Source organism: Magnolia sinica, chromosome 1, assembly GCF_029962835.1.
Source record: "Magnolia sinica isolate HGM2019 chromosome 1, MsV1, whole genome shotgun sequence".
Lineage (NCBI taxonomy): Eukaryota > Viridiplantae > Streptophyta > Magnoliopsida > Magnoliales > Magnoliaceae > Magnolia > Magnolia sinica.
In genome coordinates, this window is record NC_080573.1 from 22,305,706 (window position 1) to 22,323,983 (window position 18,278).

Consider the following 18,278-nt stretch of genomic DNA (forward strand, 5'->3'; position numbering starts at 1 on the left):
TTTCATTGAGCCCCACCCTTTGTATGGTTTAGATCTAGCCTATACGTTAATTTGCATCGTGCGCCACCGTTTGCCTTCTCACTCTCTCCACGTGCGAATTGCTTAAGCATTTCTCGCGTTTGCACCTTTAATTAAAAATAGAGCTAGTGGTTTGATCTGTCACTTTCATTTGCATGGCCTTTTGCAAACAAGTGGGTGAAATGATTTCATACAAGTATTGTACATGAACTTTCACATACAACCTCCACTATCCCACCAACTTTTCTTGCATGTCTTGCATCTAATCCGTGTAGAAGATGGATCGCAACATGAAGACAGGATTCCATGAAATTGACATCGATCCACTCATTAGGTTCTTAACACTCATACGTTGAGTCTGACCATCCACTGTTTTTAATCTCGAGAGCATCACCCGACGAATTAGTGGAATGGCCTCATTGTCACCCCATATCATATTATGGTGTAGCCCACCTGGCATGTAGACCGGATGTCATATAAGTGGGGGTTGTATTCACGCATATGCATGCATGGGATGATTTGCTGTGTAGCCAATAAGTCACTACAAGAAAAATGGCCTTTACCGGCGGTCAAAACTGCCGGCAAAGGCCCGAAAAACCGCCACAAAATCCATTGCCCGCGGTCAGCTAACAGCCGGTAAATCCATTGCCCGCTGGGTATAGACCTATGATTGCTGCAAGCGACAAATCTGTTCAAGCATGCTATTGAGAATATATGGAAAGTAATTGATAACTTGACTTTCCACATATAGGAAAGAACAGTCAATAACCACCAGAAAACTATAAGATGAATGAGAAAAAAAAAAAAAAAAAAAACTGAGATGAGAATGAATACCGTTATATTATCTCCCTTGTCAAAAATGAGATCGGCTCCAGCAGGCTCTTCAGTAAGCGCACAAGGCCTTACAATTGTATATGGAATTCTACTTTCCCGCATCAAATCCTCCCTCTGAAGAAGTTGAAGCACAGGGTCACGCCTAGCCTAGCTATCCCATCAAATCTAACAATATATATGCTTTATAAAATGCACTAGTTTTTCGATTAAAACTGCTCACTTAATTGATGTTCGTTCAGTCAGATGTTTCTTGATCTCCTTCAAATCCATTTCATCACATACCTTTGTTCCCATCTCATTATGAAGTTTATATGCATACAATAGTTGACATCTAAGTAAAAGCAAAACCAATGTAAATTTGAGGAAATCTACGCCTATGTCTGATTGGCATTTGCATGGCCCAATAAACTGCAATGTCAATATTGGGGGTAACCTTTTGGTCATCAAAATCATTCCTATGGTGCATCCAATAGTGGATGGAGCTATTCCAAAATTCTCCATAGAGGACAAGTCTTAAATATCATATTGGGTCCCAATTCGAAAAATGGGGTCATTACCTATAAAAGTGGAGTTAACACTCAATGCAATCTCTACTGCGTGTAACATGATACATCTGTAAATTAATAAACATCCTCTTTAGAGAGAAATGGAGTTAATTCTTTAGGCTATTATTTGGGAAATAAAATTTAGTCAAGTTAGCTCAATTTTATTCAGTTAGTCCACAAATGCAAGATCTAGGGTAAAGAAAGGCACTCAATTAGTTCCAATGAACTTGTTTGTGTATCTGTTAACAAACTCTGAATTCAAAATGCTACAATTTTACTCTTCATCAGGCATAAGCAACACATTTCACATGCTAATGGATAAAAAGAAGTGTAGCATGGTGACAGTTCAAAACCTTCAATTTGAATGTGAGAATGAAGTCCAACTCCTTATTCAAGCGGACGGCGGGAGGTTGTTTGCTTAAACCAAGTCCAGGCCTGTCAGGCTGAGTAACTCCCGCAGAGCTCACATGTATGAACCTGAAATCGATGAAACAATAATATGAAAGGGCGACAATGTAGTATGGCATATCAGTTTCAAGCATTTACACTTAAAGAGAAACATTTAAGTTCATGAGAAGTATTAGTGCACAAATGAGACCTGGGAGTGACTGGGTCATTTATATATGCTGCAATTCTTGATAATGGAAGTTGAAATGGACCTTCCACGAAAGACGGATCAATTTTCCCATCATATTCAAATTTGCTGTACGTGAGCTGCAAAAAGGATGTGGCCTCAACACAAGCTATAGTAATGTGATAAAGAAAAAAGGAGAAATTATTGGATTGGATGCATCAAGACGAGAAAACTATCCTGATCCAACCACTCATATGAGAACATGAGTAGAATACTTCATTAATCTCACTCAACTATTGTTATTGTACATGAGTAGAAGACTTCATCACATTTCCTATCACACTTTTTATAGATTCATAATTTTTGATATATAATTCATTTCATGATTTTCATAAAGCCAAGTGTAAGATTTAAACTGTAACAATACTTAAAATCAACTCTTATGCCAACCATGTTGTGAGGCATAAGGGGTGAGCAACAAATGACAAGCAGTGCTAGAGAAATGTCTAACTATACTAAAAAAACAAGAAGGAAAAGAACAAGATAATAACATATTAGAGGCAATTACCACTATTACCATAAGGAACTCAGGAATCCAACAGGAGAAGACAAGCAACTCACCCAAGCAAGCTTGCATTTCCAGGCATTGATGGAATCCCAATGCCTGCAGTTCCACTTGTATCTCTCGTCATTTACTATAACCAAACACAGTAGAAACCAATGAAAACTCAGTACACAACAGAGAAGAATTGATAAACCATGTAACATTGCCAATTAACAAAAGATTTTACAGCTAGAATCTCCTACAGCAGCAGCAGCATTTCTCACAAAAGCTAACAAATCAGGCACAACACAAGAAACCAATATGGTCTCTTTACTTTAAGCACCCATATGTCTACCAATCAGGCCCGCTGGATACGCATAATCCTCCAATCTCATGGGCCACCGATCCAAACAATGCAGTCTATTTGATCAATGATGGCCCACCAACTTCAGCATCTTGTATAACGCATAACCAAATGAATGCTACAGGCTCATGGACTAAGATATCAGCATCTTCATGCAAATGGACCTCTGATACATGACTGTCTTCTCTTAGACAACACCTCTACACTAATCCACAATTAGGGAATCGACGCTAAAAATCCCTAATTAGGGATTCGAAACTCAAAAATTCCCAATACACAAATCATTGCATAATGTTACTTGAAGGATTAAAAATGGCAAAAAAAAAATTTGCCCAAATTGATATGAATAGATAAGGGGAGAGAGAGAGAGAGAGAGAGAGAGAGAGAGAGAGAGAGAGACCTGATGTTGCAGCAGAATGTTCCTTGATGTGCGGTAGATCGAGCGGAGAGAGATACATGATGTTGTAGTAGAGGGCCGAGGAGATAAGAGACAGAGAGGACTAGGGTTTTGAGAGAGAGAGAGAGATAGGGATAGAGAGAGAGAGGGAGAGGGAGAGGGAGAGGGAGAGGGAGAGGGAGAGCGAGCGAAAAGGGAAGGGGAGAGGGAGAGGGAGAGGGCCAGAGACGGAGAAGGAGAAGCAGAGAGAGGGAGCGCCAGAGAGAGGGAGTGCGTGCGAGAGGGAGAGAGAGCAGCACAGAGAGGGAGGGAGAGGAAGAGCGAGCGGAGAGGGAGCGACAAAGAGAGGGAGAGAGAGAGAGTCGCGTGAGAGTGGGAAATAGGTTAGGTTTTTTTTTTTTTTTTCCTCCTTTTGTTAAAACCGGCAGCCGGCAAAGGGTGGGCCCATCAGTCGGCTGAGGCTCTTTTTCTTGTAGTGAGTAGCCGATAAGCGTAGCATATTCCTTCTCCTTTAAGATGGGGCTGTTTTAATTGTATTAGTGTATACTGTTTGGATGACATATTGAAAAGTCAGTTGCTTCCATCTCATAGATGGTATTTCGAAGGTAGTGCAGGAAAAGGTCAATGGGCCCTACATGATTTATGTGTTTCACCGAAGCTCTTTATTCATAATTCAAGCTTATTTTAGGACATGAGTCTAAAAATAAAGCAGCATCAAAATCTCAGGAGCAATAAAAGCAATTGATCTCCCACCTAAAATAAAAGTATAGACGAAAGAATGGAAAGCACGTTGGCCCTGACCTAGGTGGATTGCCGAGTTTTGCTCCCCAGTCTGAGTTCGGATTGCATGCTGAGGAACTTAGTAAGTTAACTCTGCATGACCCAACGTGACGTATATGTCTGATTCATGCCTTACATGAGCTCAAAATTGAAGTATATCCAAAGGCCACTTGAAGTATATCCAAAGGCCAAGTGGACCACACCATAGAAACAATAGAATAATGATCTTCTACTCGTTTATTTATTTCCTCGTATTCAAAAGATTAAATAGGTAAGGATAAAGGGAAAATATAATTATTGTTATGGGTAAATCCAAACTGAGCTGCATCATGTTAACTTCGGTGTCGATGAAGAAAGCCTTGGACGGATAATGTCCGAGCCGAGGAAAACATCCGACTCGGAGGGTTCTAGTAGAACTATATGCCGATTCAATCTTCTCATCATCTCGTGAGTACGATATCGGAATAGCAGCAATACGTCTGAGTCAATCCATTCTTCATCCTTGACTGACCCGATCCTTCCTACTCAGCGTATGAGAAATGTGGTAAGTTGACAGGACTTAGAGAATATGGAATGGATCAACTTTACTAACACAACCCGGACTTGCTAGGCGCCGAGCCCTGAGCTCGGGTTAGCGGGTTAGATCCAAGCCATGGGATCAGCTCGGTTGGGAATCTATTCAGCAATGACATTAATGCCCTAGTAACGCACGACTAGAGTTATGACCAGCACATAATCTCTGGATAACTGCCAACTATCGCGCTCGTGTAATCCTCACATGATAGCTATGACCATGTTGATATTGTCGTACACATTCGCTACGATCCTTATGTATAAATACATGTCATTTTTACAATAGAAATCTCTCGCACCCTCATCACTACTCTACTCTATTTAGACCCCATTCCTTAGCCTGACTTATGCATTTGAGGGCCCTCTGCTTGAGTCAGGGTCTCCTTTGTTTGTTTCTTAGTGTGGGACTAGAATTCGCTCCGAGCATTAAGTCTTAGCGGAGGGAGGTATAGATTTATGCATCAACAAATATCAACTTATATGGCCCTGGAATGTTTTCTATGGTAGGCGTTATATTCACGTGGACTTCTGTGCGGTCCACTTAAGCTTCGGATATGCTCTTAAGACCTGAAATGATATAATAAAAAAGATTGACGGCGTAGATGAGACAAACACATGACGGTTGTTCCCGCAGAGTTTACTGAGTTACTCAGTAAGCAAGTCGTTTCCCGTGAGAACAGACTCCGTTAACGCAAGCAGTGACATCTTTCTCTTGTAGAAGCTACTAGAGACTCGAATGAGAAAGACGTATGACATCAAAAGCGAATCGCGTCTCCCAATCTTTATGTGCATTTTCAGTTCTGACAAGTGGGGCCCTTGGATCATCAATCCATAACGTCATCCTGCTGCATCCCACCATTTTAACACCAATGCTCATGGATCATCTTACCTGAATGGCCCATCTTCCAAAAAACTTCAGTTGAATATAGGCCGTTGTTTTATTTCTCTTCTTAACCGTCGATCTTTACACCACAAATCGAAAGGATAAGAATTTATATTACTGAAATAGTCAATCCACGGTGGGCCATAATATACCAATGGTCTGGATCACAGAACCCTAAGGTCCCACTTGTAAAAATTCGAAATCCTGCGTACGATTTGCAAATACGCGAGTGGCGTACAGTGTTATTCCTCACTAAATGCTATGAATTCCCATCGGGCCATACAAACGCTCCCCATCCCAACATCTCATTTCTCACATACCCAAGATCAAACACCTTGCCAGCAGGAATCCCTTTCTCTCCCATTTCTCAACCGATTTCAAATCTCTTTTGCTCTAATGGCGGACGAAGTAATCCTGTTGGATTTCTGGCCTAGCCCTTTTGGGATGCGAGCCAGAATCGCCTTGGCCGAGAAAGGGATCGAGTACGACTACAGGGAAGAAAACCTCGCAGAAAAGAGCGCTCTCCTGCTGAAATCCAACCCCATTCACAAGCAAATCCCTGTTTTGATCCATGGTGAAAAATCCATCTGCGAATCTCTCATCATCGTCCAATACATCGATGAAGCGTGGAAGGGGAAATCACCGGTGCTGATGCCTGCAGAACCTTATAAGCGCGCGAATGCGAGATTTTGGGCAGATTTCGTCGACAAGAAGGTGAGCTATGTGCTTGTATTTTGTGTTGATCTTTTTGTCAAGTAATCAATTCATTGATCGAACGGTTCGGATCGTTCAATGAGGTATTTTAAATGGTGGCCTGTTGCTTGGACGGTTGGGATTGGTAATGGTTTCAACACAGTTTCAGTGGCGAAAGCTCAAGTTCGCGCAGATGCTTTTAAAACTTGTCAATGCTCCAATCTTTGATCCAGACCGTCCATTCGGCCTGGTCCACTCATTTAGGACCACCACGAAAAAAAAAAAAAGACATTTACAAAGATCAAGTGGCCACACTCCCAAACGCAGTGGGGGATTGAACTTCTACAGTTGTGATCTTTTTGGGGTCACAGTTTTGGATAAATATGATATCTGTTTTTACCCTTCCTCTAGGTCTGTGTGACCTTATGAATAGATTGGATGGAAAATAAACGCTATGGTGAGCCCTGCAAATGTTTTAATGGTGAAACTCATTGTCCCCGTTGCTATTTGTGGCGTGGTCTACTTGAGCTTTGGATATGTCTCTATTTTGGGCTTATGCTCTAAAATGATCTTGCCAAATGGATGAACGGTGTGGATATAATAAATACGTTATTGTGAGGCCCATGTAACTTTGATCTCCTTTGAACCATTCGTACAGCCAGGTCGGTGGTGTGTGGTACACCAGCCCAGCTGCTTCCGAATTTACGTGGGCTAGAGCACAAGAAACAGTAGAGATTGAATGCCCATCTGACCCGCCAATACGAGCTGTCAATGGGCTTGGGCAAAAGATGAAAGCCCGTTTAGTGGTCTGGCGAGGTAGGCCTTTGCCTAAAAGTCTTGTCCAGCTGTACCATAGCCCATCGTGTATGATATTAGGTGGGAATAGGTGGCATGGAATTGCATTTAGTCCCATGTAAATTCCATCCGGCATTTGTAAACCAGGGGACGGGAAGGATTAAATCAATCCTAGTATCAGATCATCTGGCGCCAATAGTAGATGCTGTGGGATTTCTGGTGGATTTCAAAATCAACTACATATGTGCGCCCATGTTGATGCATGTGTTTTATCCACAATGTCCATCCCTATGCACTCTTTTACACGTGACATTCGAGTTGTATATGCATACGAGTGGCCGGCATCAATTGGGAAATCTGGTCTATTGATTGCAATTACATGGTCCACCAAATTCAGGCTTCACTTAGTACCATATTTTTCTTAAAAGTAAGAATTTGATCCGGATAAAAATACCATGGTATTTCCAGACGTGCTATCATTGTGCAATAACGGTGTTAATTTCATCTAATGTAATTCCAATGCATCTTTCACATGTACCCAAAAATGCACTTGGAGCTGAAAATGGAAATTGTCGTGTACAGGGTTGAACCCAGGCCAGACCAGTAGGCCCAAGCACTCATGGTTTTAAGACACTGGACAGTCTTTTAACCATGTAGGCTATTGCCACGCTACAGACTGAGTCTCTATTTAGTTAGACAAGACAAAGTCTCACATAATATGAATGTTGCATTCCCTTTTGGCACAGATCTTCGAATGCGGATCAAGGATATGGAAGAACAAAGGAGAAGCACAGGAAGCAGCAAAAAGGGAATTCATTGAGTAATTGAAGCTGTTGGAAGGGGAGCTTGGAGAGAAGCCGTATTTTGGGGGCGAGAGCTTTGGGTATGTTGACGTGGTCTTTATCCCCTTCGCATGCGGGTTCCACACTTATGAAGTGCACGGGAACTTCAGCATTGAGGAAGAGTGCCCGAAGCTGATAGCATGGGTGAAGAGATGCATGGAGAAGGAGAGTGTCTCCAAGACACTTCCAGACCCAGTCAAGGTGTATGGGTATGTAGGAATGTTGAAGAAGAAATACGGAGTAGAGTAGGAAATGATGGAGGACGAGAGATGTATTGGTATATGTTTTGTGGCAACGTCCCGTTGCTATTGTTAGGTGGGGATTGTATTGGTGTTTGTATTGTGGCAGCATATCGTTGCTATTTACTTGTTAGCTTTGTATTAGTGTCTGTTTTGTGTTCACGTCCGGTTGCCATGCTTTTGTGAGCTTTGTCTTGCATTTTTCATGCCTTGGGGTTGTGCTATGGCTATTGTCATTGCTTTGTATATCTGTCTCTACTATATATATATATATATATATATATATATATATGAGGCTAGTAGTTTTGTACATCATAATCTTGTAGAAACTGTGGATATGTAAACTTGATCATCAGATCAACTGCTCAATGTAGCATAAGTGCGGCCTACATCAAACTCACTGTCATTTCTTTTAAAATATTTGTAATTTGCACCCATCTCTTTTTTCTGTGTAGCTTGCAGTGTTTGAGAGAGGAGACTGGATCAAAGGCCCAGTAAGTCCTACAATGGCGATTGTGTGACATCAATTCCTGCACATCTGTTACATAGTGTCATGTTAGGATGTCAGTCCTCAGTCCAAAATTAGGCAGACTATGAGGTTGTTTGCACCTCTCTCTCTCTCTCTCTCTCTCTCTCTCTCTCTCTCTCTCTGTATAGATATCCATCCAAAAAATTAAGGTCATGTTGAGTTTTAAGTGTAGAAAAGTAACTAAAAAGTGGTGGTAGTTTGGGGCTCTTAAGCTGTGTATAGCCCTTGCGTTTCTCACATAGAGAGAGAGAGAGAGAGAGAGAGAGAGAGAGAGAGAAAACCTCTTTATCTATGACGCACACTTGCATGTGGGCCTCACGTTTCTCATATAGAGAAAAAATTCATATTTGTACGTGTCCTTATGTTTCTCATAGAGAAAATACTACTGTATTTGTAATGCATTCTTGCGTGTAGCCCTTACTTTTCTTATATAGAGGAAAGTAACCTACGCTTTTATGTTGCCCTTATGTTTCTCTCCGCTTTTCTGTTCTCTCTCTATCCCCTTGCATATGTTATACCCCTAGTTTAGTAAAAGATGTGACTTTACAACGTTATCATTGGTGTTTCAGGCCGTCACTTGAATCAAAATTGCAAACGTTTGAGGTGAGACCAGGAACTACAGTTCCACTGATCAAACAGATGGTTGAACTGTAGAACCATTGGTTATTAAAATAAGAAAATTTTCACAAACTACAAGATAACCACATACAAAGTAATTATGAATAAATGTGTTCATCTCCATTATTGTCATTCCCTTCGGGAGCCCAGGAATGTACGGAGAAGATTTATCAATAATAGTAGGTGAAACGTATCAGATAATGTCGTGTATTGCTTGAGCAACTGATGAAGGAGGAATCATGGGAAAGCAATTACAGGACAGGTGGCAAGAGGAGAAACAAAGGAGTTTTAAGTAATGGCAAACGATTATGGTAATCGTAAGAACGTGAGAAGGATCTAGATAGGTAAATTAAGGTTATAAATAGTTAAACAATTCTGAAAGAAAATTTGCCTCATACCCAACCCAAACAAACCCAATCTATCTTTTGTTGTATTTGATGTCTTAAATTGAGTTAGATATAGGGTCTATCGATGCCATCGACAGTTTGTTTGATGTCACCTTCAATGGCATCAAACAGTTCTCAATCCCATCGATATTTTCTGGATTTTCTTCAGTTGGTCGATGGACTAACTGGGCACATTTTCGATGTCATCAATGAGTGTTCGATGTCATCGAGAATTTTTAAAAATTACGTTTTCTCTCTGAACAGTTGAGGTGTTAGTTCGATACTATTGACGAGTGTTCGATGCCATCAAAAGATTAGTTTCGATGCCATTTATGAGTGTTCGATTTCATCCATATATTCTACGCAGTTTTTTCGCAGAGATACGATTTTGTAGAATTTGTTTCCAATTTCATTTGGAATTCTCACATAGGCTATATATGTAGGTGTAAATGTGATTGGGAGGTATTCTAAGGGTTTTTAAATCGTCCTATGATTTCAAAGAGTGTAGCAAGGGTACGATTCGAGATTATTCAAATCGGGTAAGGTCTTTCTCTTTGTAATTTTTGCTTTCATAGTGATCATCTGTCGCTTTGTGCTGTGATTTTTTCCAAAAAGGATTTTTCCACGTTAAAATCTTTGTGTTCTCTTTGTGTTTACTTGGTGTTATTGGATTGCTATCCTAGATTCATCTCTGTGTGCTTTTGCGGTCCCCTAACAAATCGTATCAGAGCGATCGTTGGGGCACAGGCTTGAATCTGAAGGATAAGTATCGATGGGAAACACTAAGTATGATATTGAAAAGTACTCAGGTAAAAATAATTTTAAGTTATGGAAGGTTAAGATTATTAGCCTATTAACTAAGCAAGGTGAAGATATGGCCCTTGAGGAGCGACGACTGTTTATTAGCGGCGATGATTGGAATACTTTTGATATGAAGACCAAATCCTCTATCCAATTGTGTCTCACAAATGAGGTTCTCTATAATGTTTTCAGGGGGAGGAACCGCAGCAAGTTTGTGGGCGAAGTTAGAGGACATTTATGCGAAAAAGTCCCTTGAAAATTATATATACTTGAAGCTACAGTTGTTCAACTTCAGGATGGTAGAGGGTGGAAATGTGGAGGCCCACATTAATAATTTTAATAAGTTGATTTGCAAGTTGTTAGACATGGAGGAGGTCATAAAAAATGAAGATCAAGCATGTATTTTGTTAAATTCCCTACCGGCATCATATGAGTCATTCAAGGACTCATTGTGCACCGAAAATTCGTCCCCTAGTGTGGCCACCATTATCTCATCCCTTCAGGGTAAGGTCATGAAAAAGATAAATGGTACCATATGCGCCTCTTCTAACACAGTGATTACAAGGGGGAGGAATACTGAGAAAGATACAGGATCTCAGTGATCAAGATCCAAATCTAAGGGCAAAGGCAAAGGTAAGTTAAGGTGCTAGAACTATGAGATGACTGGACACATAAAGAAGTATTGCACAAATCCTAAATCGAAGATAGAAGACTCTAAGGCTTCTTCCAGAGAGGCCAACGCTATCACATCTGATGAATGTACGAGTAGATGTGAAGGTGATGTCTCGTCTGTATCTATGATCAAACACTTCTACGATGATCATAGAGACGAGCGGATCCTTAACACAAGGGCATCTTATTACATGACTCATCATCGGAGTTGGTTCACCAGTTACAGAGAGTGCGATGGTGGACAGGTGTTTATGGGCAATAACATTGCTTATAACATTGTGGCCATTGAGACAGTGCACATCAAGATATTTAATGGGGTAGAGCGTACTATGATTGAGGTAAGGCATGTTCCCGACATGAAGAAGAGTCCGATTTATCTCGATGCACTTGAGGTAATAAGATGCACATTCACTGGATTTGATAGTGCCCTTAACGTATCTAAGAGGGCACTTGTAATCATGAAAGTGTAGAGGCTCGGAAACCTTTACTGGTTGATTGATAGCACTTCAACAGGTGGAGTTGCAGTGGCTGTGGCGGATTTCACTTTTTTTCATATGTGGCATGCTCGTTTGGGCCACATGAGTGAGCAAGGCATGAAGGTTAAGACAGATGCGTTGACAGAGATACAGGAGCAGGTGGAGCAGCCACCTATGAAAAGAAACCCACTGCGAGATCGCAGGTTACCGGTAAGATACGAGGACGACTCTAATATCGTATATACCCTCATTACAGATGGGGGGACCCGTTTACTATTCAGGAGGTTCTTAATGAGCCTGATACACACAAGTGGAAGGTGGCTATGGATGATGAGATGAACTTTTTGTACAATAACCACATATGGGAACTAGTGGAGCTTCCAGTGAGTCGAAAAGCGATTAGATGCAAGTGATTATTAAAAAAAAAAACGGGATAGATACAAAGCAAGACTAGTAGCAAAGGGTTATGCTCAAAGAGAAGGAATCAACTTCACAGAGATATTCACACCGGTGGTTAAGCAGGTATCTATCAGATTCATGTTGGCACTAGTTGTCCAATATGATCTTGAGCTGGAACAGATGGATATGAAGACTGCATTCCTACACGGGAAATTGGAATAACATATCTATATGAAGCAACTAGAAGATATGAAGTTAAAGGGGCAGAAAATAAAGTTTGCAAGCTAATGAGGTTGTTGTACTACCTAAAAAAGTCACCTAGGCAGTGGTATAAAAAAATATGATTCTTTCATGTTGAGTATGAAATTTACCAGGAGTAAATACGATCAATGTGTTTATTACAAGACACTGAGTGATAGAAAGTTCATCATCCTATTATTGTATGTTAATCGCCAGTCATGATATGTCTAAAATTGATGTATTAAAGACTTAGTTATCAGGGACAATCGAGATAAAAGATCTGGGGGCTGCAAAAAGGATTCTTAGCATATATATTCATAGAGACAGGAAGATGTTGAGGGTCAAATATTGCATATTAGACCCCAGTTATTACCTAAATTTATGGACATGATACTATTTAATGGACCAATTTAATCGTGTTTGTGATGCAAGGCGTATTTACGAGCATGGACTGAAAAAGGGTGCTAAATGCATGGATTTGACGCTCCAGAATCACCAAGGGAGCGACTAGGACGTCAGGGGCACAAGAAAGAGAAATAGGAGTTTAGAATTTTCTTCTCTGTTTTCCTGTTTTCTTTTTATATGATATTTGAGGATAGCCTAATCATGTTGGGCTAAACCTCTTAGCTAGGGCTAAGAGGTGAAGCTTGTAACGTGATGGGAGACTTTACTTTATGCTGTTGATTTAATTTATATTGTTGAACTACCTTGATTACGGTTCAGTAAGGGAGTACTTTTAGTTTTTAATGGTTTGATGTGACTGAAATTACAATAGATCTGCGATGGCTTTGAGTATTTCTTTCTCCTTTTTATGTTTATGAAGTCAGGAAGCCCTGTTGTTCATCATTGTCTCATGGGCATGGTCGGATGACGGTACCCTTCCTAACCTTCATAGCATGTTGATTGGTTGGTAATTAGTTTAATTCTGTTGTTTGCTTTGTCTCCTGGGCATGGTTTGGTGATGGAATCCATTCTAATTCATATACCTTTCATCTCTTGAAAACTAGATCAAGTAAGTTCAGTTGAATTTTCATGATTCTTGATGCAGGCATAAGATCTCCCTGATCTCTACAAGTGGATCCTCTGAATCCCTAGTTTCCTTCCTCTGAATTCCTTAAGTTTTAGATCAGTATTTCACTATTATTCCTCAAAAATCATTCGATTTAGATTTCATCTTAATCTAGTCTCGTTCTACTTAGTTTCAGATAACGTACAGGTATCAGTCCCTTGGGATTCGACCCCGGTCTTACCGAGTTTATTACTACATCACAACCCTATACTTGGGGAGTGAACAAGTTTTGACGCCGTTGCCTGGGACTGACGGTTGCGATTCTCTGAAATTAATTAGGTTTAGAATTAGTTTAAGATTAGAATTTGACTAACTTTAGTTTTAGTTTTTTATTTGATTTCTAGAACTAACTTGTTTTCCTGTTTTGTAGGATCCTGACATAAGTTTCTAAATTGGTAATTCCTTCCTAATTTCTCTACTTTTTCTACTTTTAAAATTAGGGTTTAAATTTTAGAAATTTTCTTCTTTCTAGTTTTTTCCTATTTGTAGGAAATAGTTTATTTTTAGAAACTTTCCTCTTTTATTTTTAGAAACTAGGTTAGTTATTTCTCTTTTTAGAAATTAACTTTCTATTTTTGTTTTTTAGTAACTTTCTAATTCTAACTCTTTTAGAATCTAATTTTGTTTCCTAATTTTCTACTTATAGAATTTTTGTATAGAAACTAACTTTCCTATTTTATAGGCCTTTAAGATAGAAATTTCTAATTCAGTAAGTTCTTTCTCTACTTTCAATTTTTCAGATCTCTTTTAGTAACTTACTTTCTAGTTTAGGACTTTACTAATTTATTTTAGAAATTTTCACTTTCTTTTAGAAATTTCTTCTTTTAGAAACTGGTTTGTTTCTATCTTCCTTTTTAAGGATTTTCTAAACTTTCTCTTTAGAAACTGACTTGTTTTGTTTTCTTTTGCAGGTGTTGTTACTTAGGGCTTTCAATTTGGTAACTTCTTTCCAACTCTCTCTTTCTTTCTAGATTTTCTTTTCCTTTCTTACGATTAGGTTTCGAATTTGATTGAGGGCTGCGAGTGTTTCATGCCCAAGTGGGCCCGTGACAACACTCGACGTCTCTTGACTAAAGGAGGATTGGTTGAGGGGTTGACTATCCATCGCAGGATTAGACATCACTCGAAATCTCCTGAGTTAATTGAAGTGATGGCTGAAAACCAACCTCTTCTACCCCAACCTAGGGTGGAGGACATTCAGGATGAGAATGAGGTGTATCAAGCACCCCCGCCACGTACTTTACGAGATTATTTATAACCAGCGGGGGTGAATACGCCCTCATGCATGATTTTTCCTGAAAATACAGGACATATGGACATCAAGCCAGGGGTTATCCAACTCCTTCCTAAGTTCCATGGGCTTGAATCTGAAGAACCATATCTACATTTGAAAGAGTTTGATGAGATCAGAGCCACTTTATATTTTCAAAATGTGTCTGAAGACACAGTCAGGCTGAGACTCTTTCCTTTTTCCTTAAAAGAGAAGGCTAAGACGTGGTTACATTCACTACGTCCTAGATCCATTGACACATGGAATGATATGCAAAGGGAATTTATAAAGAAATTTTTTCCACATCATAAAACGATTACCCTTAGAAAAGCAATCATAAACTTCACCTAAAAGGAGGATGAGACATTTTACCAATGTTGGGAAAGGTTCAAGGATTTGGTCAGTTCATGCCCACAACACGGCTTTGAAACGTGCTGCATTACAAATATTTTCTACGATGGACTGACATCTTTCATGCGCCAAATGGTCGAGACAATATGTAATGGAGAATTCATTAATAAAAATGTTGACGAGGTATGGGATTACCTCGATAGTCTTGCTGAAAAAACACAATCATGAGACTATTACCCAAAGTCGAACACCATGTCTAGGCCAACTCAATTAAAGGAGAAAGGTGGATTGTATCTCTTGAAAGAAGAGGATGATCTCAAGTGTAAAGTGACTACGCCCATAAGGAAAGTTGAGGCCATGGAAGGAAAGAAGGATAAGATTAATGAAAGTGTTTACGGCATCTGTGATTGCAACATTCATACAACTGAAAATTGCCCTACAATACCCGCCTTTCGAGAAGTGTTGAATGAACAATCCAATGCCGTAAATAATTATCAAAGACCTTTCAATGGACCAACCTCTAATACATATAATCCTGGTTGGAAAAATCATCTAAACTTTAGTTGGAGAAATGGACAAACTGCTACCCCTCAAAGTTTCTTCAATCAAAATCCAAATCAGGGGAAACCTCAAGAAGAACCGGTTCAAAATTCCATGCAAGAGCTGACCTATGCAATGCGAGACTTTATGCAAAAGATGGATTCACGTATGACGGTTATAGAAAAGGGGATGATTCCTACACAATCGCTCCCCAATCCTAAACCGCAATACGAGATAAGTGATCCCAGCTCTTCAAATCAAATGGGGCACGCTAAATCCATCACCACTCTTAGGAGTGGGAAGATCATTGATAAAATTCTTCCAGTTAGGCCCGAAAAGCCTCAAGAACCAGAAGAGGACAACAATAATGGATCTAGTGAGGCCCCACAAAAATTAGAACTGGAACTTCTAGAAAAGCCAGTTGCTCCATTTCCTCAACGGTTGGTTGCACCAAAACCTCTCTCTAACTCTCAGGATATCTTAAAGGTGTTGAAACAAGTAAAAGTCAACATTCCTCTACTTGATGTCGTAAAACAGATACCTTCATATGCCAAATTCCTGAAAGACTTATGCATGACTAAACGACGGCAGAGTATTCAAAAGAAGATCTTCTTGACCGAGAAAGTGAGTATCATCCTAAAGCAAGACGTGCCACAGAAATTTAAAGATCCTGGTAGCTCAACCATATCATGTGTAATCGGGGACCACCGAATTGATCGTGCACTTCTTGACTTAGGAGGGAGCGTCAATCTGTTTCCCTACTCGGTATACAAACAGTTAAGTTTGGGTGAATTAAAACCCACCCTAACCACACTACAACTTGCTGATCGCTCTGTTCATGTACCAAGAGGGATAATTGAGGATGTGTTGGTCCAAGTTGATAGATTTTACTACCTTGTAGATTTTATCATCCTGGACACCGAACCCATCAATAACATGAGCACTCAGATTCCCGTCATTTTTGGTCGCCCATTCCTTGCCACTTCAAACGCAATTATCAATTGCAGGAATTGTGTCATGACTATATCCTTTAGGAATATGACATTGGAGTTAAACATCTTTTTCAATAACGGCAGAAACTTAGAAGATGATGACGATTTCCACGACATTAACATGATTGACTCTTTAATGGAAGATACGACACCTCTGACCTTATCCTCTGACCCTCTAGAGACGTGCCTGGCCCACTCCCATGATTTTGATGATGACATGATTAGGGAGACATGTGCCTTGCTTGATACTGCACCGGTACTTGAAGTTAATCGGTGGAGGCCACAATTTAAAGAGTTGCCCCAAACTGATGTAGTGTCTATACCGTCTAACCTCAAGCCACCGAAGCTTGACCTAAAACCTTTGCCCTCTGATTTGAAATATGTCTATTTAGGTCAAGATGAGACATACCCGGTGGTGATCTCTACCCACCTGGAGAAAGAACAAGAGAGTATGCTCATATCTACTCTCATTGAGCATAAGGGAGCCCTTGGATGAACAATAGCGGACCTCAAGGGAATCAACCCTTCGATTTGTACTCACCGTATTTATCTTAAGGATAATGCTAAGGCCGCTCGGCAATCACAACGTAGACTAAATCCAAACATGAGGGAGTGGTTAAGGCTGAGGTTCTTAAACTATTAGATGTGGGTATCATATACCCCATATTCGATAGTCAATGGGTGAGTCCAACTCAGGTGGTTCCTAAGAAGTCCGGGATCACCATCGTAGCCAATGTTAATAATGAACTTGTGCCAACTAGAGTTACTACTGGTTGGAGAATGTGCATTGACTACAGGAAGCTGAATACCGTCACGAGGAAGGACCACTTTCTTTTGCCCTTCATTGATCAAATCTTGAAAAGGCTAGCTGGTCATTCCTATTAATGTTTCCTTGACGGGTATTCGAGCTACAATTAGATTGAAATCGCCCCTGAGGACCAGGAAAAGACTACATTTACATGTCCCTACGACACCTTTGCCTATAAAAGGATGCCATTCGGATTATGTAATGCCCCTGCCACCTTTCAGCGATGTATGATGAGTATTTTTTCTGACATGGTGGGGAAATATCTAGAGGTCTTCATGGATGATTTTTCTGTTTTCGGTTCATCTTTCAGCGAGTACTTAGAGAGTCTTAAATGTGTGCTGAAAAGATGTGAAGAGAAGAACTTGGTACTTAATTAGGAGAAGTGTCATTTCATGGTTCATAAGGGAATTGTCCTTGGACATATTATCTCGTCCAAAGGAATCGAGGTGGATAAGGCAAAATTGATCTTATCTCTAACCTACCTCCACCCAAGAACATCAGAGATGTGCGATCTTTCTTAGGACACGTAGGATTTTATAGACGATTTATAAAGGACTTTAGTCTCCTCTCTCGTCCCTTATATAATCTTCTACAAAAGGACGCACCATACGAGTGGACTGAGCAATGCCAGGAAGCTTTCACCAAGCTTAAGGGCATGTTAACCACTGCACCTATCATGCAACCACCCGATTGGAGCCTTCCTTTTGAGCTTATGTGCGACGCTTCTGATTATGCTCTTGGAGTGGTTCTAGGCCAGAGAAAAGATAAGAGGCCCTACGTCATTCATTATGCAAGTAGAACTTTAAATTCTGCCCAAGTGAACTACTCGACTACGGAAAAGGAACTCCTAGTTGTAGTGTTCGCTTTGGATAAATTTAGGTCCTACTTGATCGGATCCAAGATCATTATCTACACTAATCACGCGGCACTCAAGTATCTTCTGTCTAAGAATGATGCTAAGCCCCGCCTGATACAATGGATCCTCCTACTCTAGGAATTTGACTTAGAAATAAAAAATGAAAAGGAAGTAGAGAACGTAGTGGCTG

The 18,278-nt window shown here is 40.2% G+C and overlaps 1 long non-coding RNA gene, 1 other non-coding gene and 1 pseudogene across 2 annotated transcripts; 1 reads left to right on the plus strand and 2 right to left on the minus strand.

Moving 5' to 3' along the window:
* Positions 1-859: 859 nt before the first annotated feature.
* Positions 860-2,116, minus strand: LOC131237069 (uncharacterized). The gene is made up of 3 exons (XR_009167032.1): positions 1,996-2,116; positions 1,751-1,874; positions 860-966 (listed from the first exon to the last, which is right to left on the minus strand). It is a non-coding gene; the product is annotated as an uncharacterized LOC131237069 (long non-coding RNA).
* A 3,170-nt stretch (positions 2,117-5,286) lies between these two features.
* Positions 5,287-8,287, plus strand: LOC131242871 (probable glutathione S-transferase parC; annotated as a pseudogene).
* A 6,572-nt stretch (positions 8,288-14,859) lies between these two features.
* LOC131222977 (small nucleolar RNA R71) lies at positions 14,860-14,966 on the minus strand. Its single transcript, XR_009160252.1, has one exon. It is a non-coding gene; the product is annotated as a small nucleolar RNA R71 (small nucleolar RNA).
* Positions 14,967-18,278: the final 3,312 nt, after the last annotated feature.